An 11,456-nucleotide genomic window follows, 5' to 3' on the forward strand; every position below is an offset into this window, starting at 1 on the left:
TTTTAAACTCAAATATTCTTTTAACCCTCTCACTATCTATATTTTCTGAAGGCATTTCTACATTCCCTAATAAATCCTGATTAATTTCCACTATGTATTCCTAACATTCCTCTCTGTTTAACAAATGGGTGGGGAAGTGCCATTGTCTCATTTTTATTTCATTATCCTGCATTTTTATTTTAGTTATTATTGGCACATGATCTGAAATATTTATTGGATGTGTGTTAAAACTTTCAATTAAATGTACATGTTCCTGTGAAATGTAATTTCTGTTTAGCCTACCCCAGTTTTTGTATCTTTAGGAATGATAAATAAATTATCTGCAACCTCGTACTACTGAATTAAAATCTTCCATACTAAATATTTTCATAAATTTCTAATCTACCCTCTTTTGTTATATTTTCCCTTCTAGGCCCTCAATATGCAGCTTCTCTGTTGCAAATCAAATTCCAGTCACCTCCTATAAGTAATACTCCCTACTGAAATGTGATTATTTCTCCCAGAATATTCTTAAACTCAATTTTAGCAGCTGTAGGTGGAATATAAATATATGCCAATGTAATCCTCCTCCTCCCTTGCCAGTAGTACCTTACTACTGCATATCTACAATAAGTACATGTTTTCCCTCTTCTATCAGTTTTTGAGCTTCTCTACTAATTAATATAAGTGCTACCCTTTTCCTTTGTCTCAGACATTCCTCTGGGTAACCATCCTGAAATCTTTTCTTTATCAAATTCACATGCTCATTTCTTTCCAAATGTGTCTTCTGTAGTAAACTATTTGCACTCTGCACTTTTGAATATAGTTCACTATTTTTTTATTGTATATACCTGTGGGACCATTTATATTTCGACATAATATTGGAAGTGTTGTCATTAAGATAAGAAGTTATTATCCCCTCCTGTTATGTATAACAGCTTATTTTCTTAAATGACGGGTTTCAGCTTTTGTGTTATATGCATACACTAATACTTAGCAGGTTTTTCTTTTATAGAGATGTTTATTGTCATATCTATTTAAATCTATGTCACATCTCACAATACTTTTTGTTTTAATGAAAACGCTAAAACAAAACAAAACAAAAAAAAAACACACACACACACACACTAACACCTAGAACATCCCCGTAACCTATTAGCTTAACACAAACACAAAAAACTATGTCCATCTTCAAATAATGAAGTTTAACCTTCCTAATAAGAACAAATGTCCCAGATTGACAACTACACTCAAAAGTTTGAAATGAGCTATAATAAAGATCATCCATGGTAAAACCCACAGAACTATCTGTAATTCTACTTACACAAAGTGCTATCTGTTTTTATTTTATCTTTATTCCTCTCCCAGATTTAGAAAACAGCTTGAATGCTTTCAGAAAACATTATCTTCTAGCCATTGAAAGACAAAAGTATTCTGTTTTTAATGCATTTTCAGACTTTCTCCATAGAAACATGAGAACCAGATGCACAGTTGAATTCAGCTACAAACTACTCATGTTGCACTGTGAAAATGTATTTGCCAAAGGAAAACTTTTCATTACATTCACTATTCCTTTATTTACTTGCTTTCCCTTAACACCTGTTATTAGATCAAGTTAATAGCCTTAATCAAGTCACTTTATGCAAAAGTAAGAAAGAGTACATCAATTTTATTTTTATCATGCTAGTTGTTCAGGCTTTCTGTTCTTTTTACATTGCAGTGACTATATTTCTTAAAAGTAAACAAGATGAAAGAAGGAAAGAGAGGAAGAAAAAAGGAAAAAAAACAGACTCCTGCTTACTTTAGTATTCCTATTACACATAGAAATAACTGAAAAGGCCTTACTTTATAACATAGAGCATATTTCATGTTTTATTTAAATACTGTTAAGAACAAAACAGTTTTGCTTAGCTTCTTCCCCCCTCCTTAATGTTCTTCCAAACATTAAGGACATGAAGCAGGGCATATGCTTTGAAATCCCTTACAAGTTTATCAAAGTAAAAAAAGTTTCTGATTACCATTCTAATTATGTTCTTGAATTTCTGAGTCCATTTTCAGATTTTCTCGATCCCCAATAGTTGATGCTTTCTAATCACACATTTATTCATTAATATCCAAGTTGCTGGTTTTCTTTCTGTTGACCTCCATCTCCCTACTCCAGTTTCTGGTTTATTTCCAAAGTACTCCTGTTCTTCTAGTCAACTCCTGTCAGAATCAACTCTTCCTGCAGGTTGGGTTACATCTTTACTATTAGAGGTCTTAGCTGCTTTTTCATAGCTAGGTCCTGGGCATACACACAGTGTGCCCTTTCAATTAAAAAATCCCTGCTGTGGAATACCAGTCTGGGTGCTTATTTGTGCTTTCATAAAATTAATAAAGTCTGAATCTTACAGATTTTCCATATATGCTCTGTCCTCTAATTACCATTTTTGAAGCATCTCTTCTTGAGCAGTCACATACTCACCAGCCTTTTCTTCATTTTGATCATATAAAACAAAAAAAGGGTCACCATCAGTGAAAACCTTTATTAACAAGTAAAATGAAGTGCTTTTGTCTACAAATGTCAGAGACTTCTTCAGAATAAAGTTCAGGTAGACAAATACTCATTTTATCCCTCTAATAAAAAGCCACACCCACTAGTTAATTAAAAGCATGTGATACCTAAAATATCAGATATTTGATTTCCAAAATAATCCACATATCTGTTAAAATATTATTATTTCAACACATTCCTCTTATTTCTAAAATTATACATAATTTAAAAAACATTCATATATTCCTCATTAACTTAAAATATTTAACAAGGGTGCAATCCAACCATACTTCAATACAGTTGATATCTTAAACACTACTGCCTAGGGCTATAACATAAACATAGCTTTAAGTTTTAGGGCACTGTTAATAGAAATAACATCACCGAGTCCAAGAAATACAGATGCCTGACACTTTAGTTGCCATTTCATTTCTTTAAACTCCAAAAAAGTGTCAGATGGTCCCCACCGGGTCCCAAATCCACATGGTCAATGATACGAAATTTAAAAGTGTGTGATTTGTTTTCCCTAATATGTCTCCATAAAGCATTTTTTTCATCTTTTCTCTTGATACTTTATGTTGATAAATTCTCTCCCTAAGGCTTCTAATAGTCTTGCCTATATAGAAGCCTAGGCATGACATGCACTTTGCAATGTAAACTGCTCTCTTTATGTCACATTGATACTTATGCTTAAGCTTTATGTTGACTTCTGCGGTGACCATCATACTTGTACCCTCTGCTATGTATTTACACTGCCCACAATGACCACATTTTACAGTACCCCCACTTGTAAACTTGCCTTTTGGTCTTTCTCGATACATTTTTATACACATATCTTTTCTGTACACTATTGTGGGTTTTTATTCCATCTTTTTTAAATTTTCTTTGTCTACTGTGAAAATGTTTCAATGTTGACTAATGACAAATCTAATTTGTTCAAAACGCAGGTTGTAGGATAAAATCATGGCCTTGTTTTACCCAGAAATAACATTCTCTTTAATTTGTTTGTTCTCATTTTCCACAAAGTCCTTTGAATATTACCCAATAATGGCCTAAAGGTCCCTTGCTTTCTTTTTATCTTAACTTCGATTTCAATGTTGTTTACATAATCACTCGGTTATCCTCTGTCCCCATAATTTCCTTAAGCCTTTGACACTCTATTTCAAACAATTGGTCACTACGGACCATACGGGCCAGTCTGACATACTGTTTTTTCACCAATTATTTTTTTTGGTGTTTTGGGTGCCAGCTGTCAAAATATAGTGAAGTATTTGAATAGGTAGATTTTCTATATAAGTTTGAAATAAAACACCTTTTTATTCTTTTTTGTAATCCTAACATCAAGAAAACTAATCATCTCTTTGTCCATGTTCATCGTAAATTCTAGAAAATTATTTGATCTATTCAAAAATTCAAAAAATTCCTCCAACCTTTCTATAGTACTCTTCCAAAAAATAATGATGTCATCCAAGAATCTGCCATACAGATTCCAATGGATAGGGAATTCAGAAAGAAAAATAACCCATTTTCTCCCAATAAGCCAGTACAATACTAGCAAACAATGGGGCGCAAGCTGCCCCCATCGCTACTCCAGTTTTTTGTCTAAATAACTGTTGTTCAAATAGAATGAAATTGTTTTCAAGTATATATTCCATTAAAGATCTTAAAGTCAAAGAACACGTTGGATTTGTGTCAGTGTATCGACTCAAAAAATAAAAAAAAACAGTTAAGCCCTATCCCATGTGGAATCAATGAAAATAGATCTTTGACATCACTGGTCACAAAAATCAAATTGTCATCAAAAAGGTCGTCAGTGATTCTAGATAAAAAAAATCTCATGAGTCTTTTAAAACAAAAGGCTGGTTCTTCACTATCTCTTTGACATGTATGTTAATGTATTTAGCTAAAGGGAAGGTTTTTAATGCCTTTGCATCAACGATTGGATATGATGGTGGATTGTGAATACATTAAATTTTTGGTATGCCAAATATGGTGGAGATCCTAGGGTGTGGTACAGATAAAAAGTCATGTTCCCTTTCATCTATTTGTCTATTAAACACCAAATCATCTAATGTGTCTATCCTTCTATAGGCTATATTAATCTTGTTTACCGACAGTTCTTTATATGTGTCTGAATAAAGGGTGTGGCTTTTTCTTAGAGGGATAAAAGCAGTATTTGTGTACCTGAACTTTATTCTGAAAAAGTCTCTAACATTTGTAGACAGAAACACTTACTTGTACTTGTTAATAAAGGTTTTCTCTGCTGGTGACCAGTTTTTTGTTTTACTATAATAGTTTGTGGTGTTTTGTGTTTTACCACTTCATTTTGATCATCTGATTTTGCAGCTTTACCAGCTCACCTGAATATCTGTTTAACCCTTCTTCCATTTTTCCCATCTTTTATTTCAGTTTATATACTCTTTCAATGGTTCATTTATTTTAATCAGCTCTATGCACATTTGACTTACTTTTTCCTCTAGATTGTGCTGGAGTTTGAACTACTTTTTTTCTGTACAGCTGCAGAATTATTCCCAGCCAGTGTTTCATTCTTACCTTTTGCAAATGATTTTCTTTCAGGTTCTCTAAATTTCTTTGTTGCTGGCATCCAGTCAGTTCAGTTACTAGACAGAAATTGAAATTTACCCAAAAAAAGACAAATTCACTGACTCTCTTTTCTAAGTTTCTGTTTTCCCATTGAGAGAGCTGAAACTAAGCTGGTACTCTGTGCAGCCATCTTGGAAATTCTATCTGACATGATCTTGTACACTGACATCATATCCCTCTCTCTCATATGATCTCTGGTGTGAACAGCTGCATCTCCTCTAATATCTTGTAATATTCCTTTCCATCTGTCACACAGATCTTTCTAGTAGTTTTCCTCTCGATTTCTTCCAGAAGCCTGCTATTAAACTAAGTGCTGATGAGAAGGACAGATCTAAATAGATTGGCTGATGGTGGGGAATCTGGAATTTTTCTTAAAACTATGAAATATGAGATTTACGTATAACGACTTTATAATCTGTGTGAGCAGATCAAATAAAAGGGCTAACATTAATACACTAAAAACTTTACTCACTAATATGATGACAGACAATGTGGAGGAAAGAATCAGAAATCTGGTGGCAAAAAGCAGAGTGACTTCTTTTCAGGCATACTGTTTGTCCATCTGATAACTGTATTTTCAATACTCAGTTAAATAATTATGTTTACGAAAATGAAATGTGTGATGGCAACATCTTTCTTTAGAAGATCACCTGCAGAGGATGTCAATAGATTGGATGTGATAACTAATGTTTAATGCTCATCTGTATACTAAATAATAGTGGTATGAATAAGACCAGTGGAACTATCATGATCCTAATCCATTTAATAAAAATAACATTTATAATAAACAGAACTAGGAAAAATAACTCTAATTAATTTACAAGGTACTTTCATTGCCCCTCATAAACAACAGCAGTGATTATATTATTTTATAAGGGGCATTGCCGGATTCTGTGCTGATATTTTTCTCCTTCCCAAGTACTCTTTCTGTCCCTATCTGTAGATCTGTTTTTATCTCACTTTTTCCTGCTTGTTCTCATTCCCCTTTTCTTCTACTATGCTTTTCTTCCACCCGTATTTCCTCTTTTTAAAGTCAGGCCTCCTTACTTACAAGCCCTTGGGGCCCACTAAACTCCCACTCTTGTTTTGACTTACATTATTTGACAACCTATTTTGCACATAAATATGGATCACTATATGTTAAGTTATCTTTCCACTCTTCCTACCTCAAATGCCTGCACATTCTTGACCCTCATTGACCTTCTCCCTAAATTTTTAGTTCTCCCCTGGGAGCATGACCCTTGATGCTTCCTAACTTCTGCAGTGTGTCCCTGAGTCTTTTGGCAATTTCCCCAAGCTCTTTCTGCCCCGCTATTATTAAAGCAGGTGAATTGGTCTGTACACAGGATGCCAATGTCTACGTCTATCTGAATTGGGTAGGACTACTCTGCTTATGAACCCCTCCTCTAACTACACTTCCTATCTTAGCCATTCAGGCTATTTTCTCTCAGTCTATCACATCTCTCAACAGCTACTCCCTCTTCTTTAGACTGTCTGCACTTCCATATTCTACACTGCTTTATTTACATATTTATTTACTGATTGAGGTTCCCACCAGATCTGTCTGCTGTTAACTGTTTGCCACATACCCTCCTTGATAAACTGCAGTACCATTTCTGATACTTGCCTAGTTTGCTTCTTTGCACGAAGGCACTATCCACTGCTTCTTAGAATGGGGAAATACTAAATGTAAGCAGTTAGGGGAAGTGTGCTAAGAGTATGGTGTTATCCTGAGAGCTGCAGATGGCTTTTTGTGTGCTCTATCCTGCTGTACTTTCCAGTTCTCCATGTGCATTGCAGATACACACCTTTGGATTGGTGTCATTGGTCTCCACCAATTATAGCTAAACCTTTGGCTGAACCCCCCCCCCCGATGATAGAAATAAACTACCAAAAATATTGATTTTCCCAACCCCCCCGACCAGTTTCTCATCCACATGGATTGCTAATCAAACCCAATTCATCCTGGTCTTAGTCATGTTGCTGTCCTTCTACACTATTAAACAAAGAACCCCTTAAACCTAATAACCAGACTTGTAATAGACCACCCTGTTGGAGTAATGCTAAGGGTAAAAAATGTGAATAAAACCTACATTACCAGTGTGGGTAAGTGTTCAGCCAAAAATTTCTTGGTTGGTGGGAGTGGAGCAGATCGGCAGGTCTCTCTGTGTCATGAGTCTATGGTTTCTTTTCTTTTTGGTCTGACTGGAGGCAAGTTGTTGATAAAAAAAAATAGGTCTCAGTGGAAATAAATTAAGGCATAGTCAGTGTCATGGGTTCTGGTTTAGTCATTTATTTTTGTCATCCAGGCAGATGAGAAGATGAGCACTTACAACAGATCTGGTAAGGTAGGTTTTATCCTCTACTCTACGGCATGAATGTACTCTTTATTTATGCTGTTTTCCACTTCGACCTTTTTCATTTTCTCACCTAACTTCATATATTATTTGTCAATACTGAGACCAGAATATTTTAATTGTTCATTTCTACTATTGTATACACTACTTTGTCTTTCAGTTTGATGTATAGGAATTAATTAGGCTCCCCTGATGCTTGTATTGCTTGCCTGTTTTCAAATACCACTGCATTCCATTGTTCTTAAGCATTCTGGAAACTATTTGTACTGTCTGCTTGAGCATAAAGGTGGGGAGAAATAACTCTTGATGCTTTATGAAACTTATTATTATAACTACAAATGTCTCAAGTTGGACAGTTGCTTAATACCCTAGTAAAACACTATTATAAGATACTACTGTTATAGGCACATTTAAGTCACAGTCTATGGGCCAGATTCAGGAAGGCTTACACGGAGTTTAAGAGTAGTGTAAGCCTCCGTGTAAGCCTCCTGATTCAGCAACAGCCCAAATCTCCGTGTAAGAGACAGCTAACACGTCTCTTACACGGAGTGGGCGTGGAAATGCTCAATACCTCATTTGCAGCTCCAAGATATGCAAATGAGGTATGTGAGCGATCCACAAGCTTAAACCAGTCCGTGTAGCGGACGTGTTGCAGAAATGTACTCAGCTGACAACTGAGTACATTTCTGCAAAATTAAAAACGGAGCTATGTCAGCTCCAAATAAAGGGTGCATTTGTTACAGTAAGCATGCCAATGGCCAAATATGTGGCCATTGGCATGAAAAGTGTTGCAAAAAAAAGTTATATAACTTTTTTTTTTTCACGGGATTTATGTGTTTAACTGTAGCACACCAGCAAATGGGTGCGCTACCTAAAACTGAAAACCGAAGCTTATAAGCCCACAATTGTGGGATTTATGTATTACATGAAATGTCAATGGAGGGACTTGCAGAGCAAAAACAATATGGCCTCCGTTTAGTGGTTGTCAAGGGGGGGAAGCTCTGTGTAAGATATGTAACTAAGCATTACTAGGCAATCCTATGTAAATGAGGGTTACAATACTGAATCACACTGCCACATAGGTAATGAGCACTTTCTGAGTAGTGTAAGAGTTAGAGAAGGGGGAGGAACAGGTTAAGAGGTAGGTGACATCATGGGGGGGAAGGATATAAAGAAATGTACCAGATTGGAGGGCAATGTAAGGTAAGAGATGACAGACAGACATCAGGGAGGGAGGTGTGTCCCAACAGAACACTAGGAAAGTGAAGAAATTGAGGGCATACGCTATCCCTACACTCAAAGTTTCTTGATATAAGTGCATGCGCGCGTGTGCGCGCGTGTGAGGCAGGTTCTACATGTGGGAGCGTGTTGCAAACTGTTTACAACGGTTTGCGCGGGCGTGCACATGTGTAAGCCAGTGTGCGTGTGTTTTAGCATGAATCAGCCTAGCTAACACCGTGTAAGGATGTGTGCGCGCGTGTAACACTGTGTAGGGATGTGTGCGCGTGTTTAAGTGACTGTGAGCGTGTTTAAGCTGGTGTGCACATTGCTCCCCCTCAGGAAACAGAGAGGAAGCAGGAAACAACCAAAATACAGGGAAACTGCCAGGGAATACTGCTGGAGTTAATTGGTGGAAACAATTGGAAGCAGGCAATTACACAGGCAGACTAGAAACCCAACCCAGCACTTAAAACACAACAAAGAGCAGTGCAGGCTGTTTCTCACAAGAGATACTGCCAGAAACTAAGCTATCAGAATTGAAAACTGAAAAAAGCTGAACTCAGAGCAGAAATGCTAGGGGCTGCCATAGCTGTTATAATCAGACATAGGCGAATTGCTGAGGGTGGTGATAATGCAGATGCTGACAGACAACCCAGAGTGAGGAGAAGGAGAAGAGTATACAGGCCCAGGGTCACCTACCATGGGTTACATGAGCTGGAGATAGTAGAGCGCTATAGAGTGGACAGAGAGCTCCTGCAGCAGATTGTTGAGCTGTGCAGGCCACGCCTCACACACAGAACCAACAGAGGGGAACCCATCCCAGTGGAAACCAAGGTATGTGTTGGCCTAAGAATACTAGCAACAGGTACCTTCCAGAGACCAACTGGCGATATGATGGGGATATCACAGGCATCAGCCACCAGGGTACTGCACCAGTTCCTGGATGCCATGTCACCATATGTCAGTGATCATATATATGTCCCTAATGACCGTGAGGTTGTGGCCAGCAATATATGTCTCTTCCAGCAAATAGCGGGATACCCTGAGGTGCTGGGTGCAATAGACTGCATGCACATACGCATCAAGGCACCAGCCGGTGAGCGGGGTAGAGTCTACATTAACCGCAAGGGATACCCCTCCATCAACTGCCAGGTCGTGTGTGATGGCCAGGGCATAATAATGAATGTGTGTGCTGGCTGCCCTGGGAGCTACCACGATTCCCACATCTGGCATCTGACGCAGCTGTACCAATCATTTGCCAATGGGGACTTCCCACACGGACACCTAGTGGGGGATGCTGGTTATGCACTTGAGCCGTGGCTGATGACACCCATCAGAAATGCACACACACCCGAACAGGAACGCCATAATGAGGCACACGCACAAACACGTAATATCATAGAGCGTGTGTTTGGGCTGCTCAAGTCACGGTTCCGGTGTCTGGACACGTCTGGTGGAGCTTTGCAGTACACACCAACTACATGTACCCAAATGATCATGATATGTGCTATGCTACATAATATGATCCTGCGGAAACAGCTGCAGCAGGACCAGCACAGGGCTGGGCCAAACATCCCCACCATTGCCAAGGCCACCACAGGCAGGGGTGACTTGGAGGAGGAACAACCTGACCTTGTCCCAGTAGGCAGAAGGAGGCGTGCCCAGTATGCCCTGGCCTTGGCAAAGAGGCAACGCATAGCACATATGCTTGGTCAGTAGGAACACTGGGACTGATACCCGCTCTGACTCACTCATACAGTAACAGGGATGCCTAACATGACACAACCTGCTTCCAAACGTACAGGGAGTGTAGTATGTGCATCCGACAGAGGCAGCCCTGCAGCACCACCCGAGGCATGAATGCCATGTGTTAAGTAATGTAACACCATGTATCATATGCACACCTGAGGACCATGACTAACATCCACCCTCACCAATCATAAACCACAAAAACACAAACCCACCTCATAGCTATCACAAGGGATAGGAACCTAGATGTAATGCTACCCAATGCCAAAGGTATAAACAGCAAGATGTGTGCAGTGTAAATGCACACAGTATAGGGAATGCACATATCAGTGCTGTAATAGAAAACAGGGTCAAAGCGCACATCAGCACCCTGACACTACCAGGGTCACACCTCATACAGTGATGTACATGTGCAAAAACATGGAACAAGATACAAAATGAGGGTGACTACCAATAAATGGCATGGATAACCACACACCCCTGTTGTTACCACAACAAGAAGCAACATGCATTAGCCATGGTCAAACACCAATGGCTAAAACTGACTACTACTATATAGCTTGCTGCAGACCACTGTCCTAATAGCAGGAACTGCCCCAGGCCTATGTTCACAGGTTCACAGGTTCATACTAGGCTATCTGCCCTAGGGCATTTATAAGCCTAGACCAGAGTTCCGTGGAGTCTGCCGCCTTCACTCTGACGGATAATTTGCTCATTATATTGCTGTGCCTCTGACAAGCAGTGATACTGAGGTTATCCCTGGGGCATACCTGCAATCTCCCATCCATTGATTAAGATCTCACTTGAACAAAGCCAGTGAGGTACTCAGCCTCACATGTACCAGGATGTTGTTCCACAGCATAGGGACTCTCTGGTTGAAGAATCTGTCCCTCCAGCACATCCTATTAATATCTGTGTTGAGGTTTAAATCTCCTGCCACTGTAGTTCTGATGGATGTAGAGGTCTTGAGGTGAAGCGTGTACATTAACTCAGGTTTGGACATTTTTGGGGGC

Source organism: Protopterus annectens, chromosome 9.part0 (genome assembly GCF_019279795.1).
Source record: "Protopterus annectens isolate FY-2018-M chromosome 9.part0, PAN1.0, whole genome shotgun sequence".
Taxonomy (NCBI): domain Eukaryota; kingdom Metazoa; phylum Chordata; order Ceratodontiformes; family Protopteridae; genus Protopterus; species Protopterus annectens.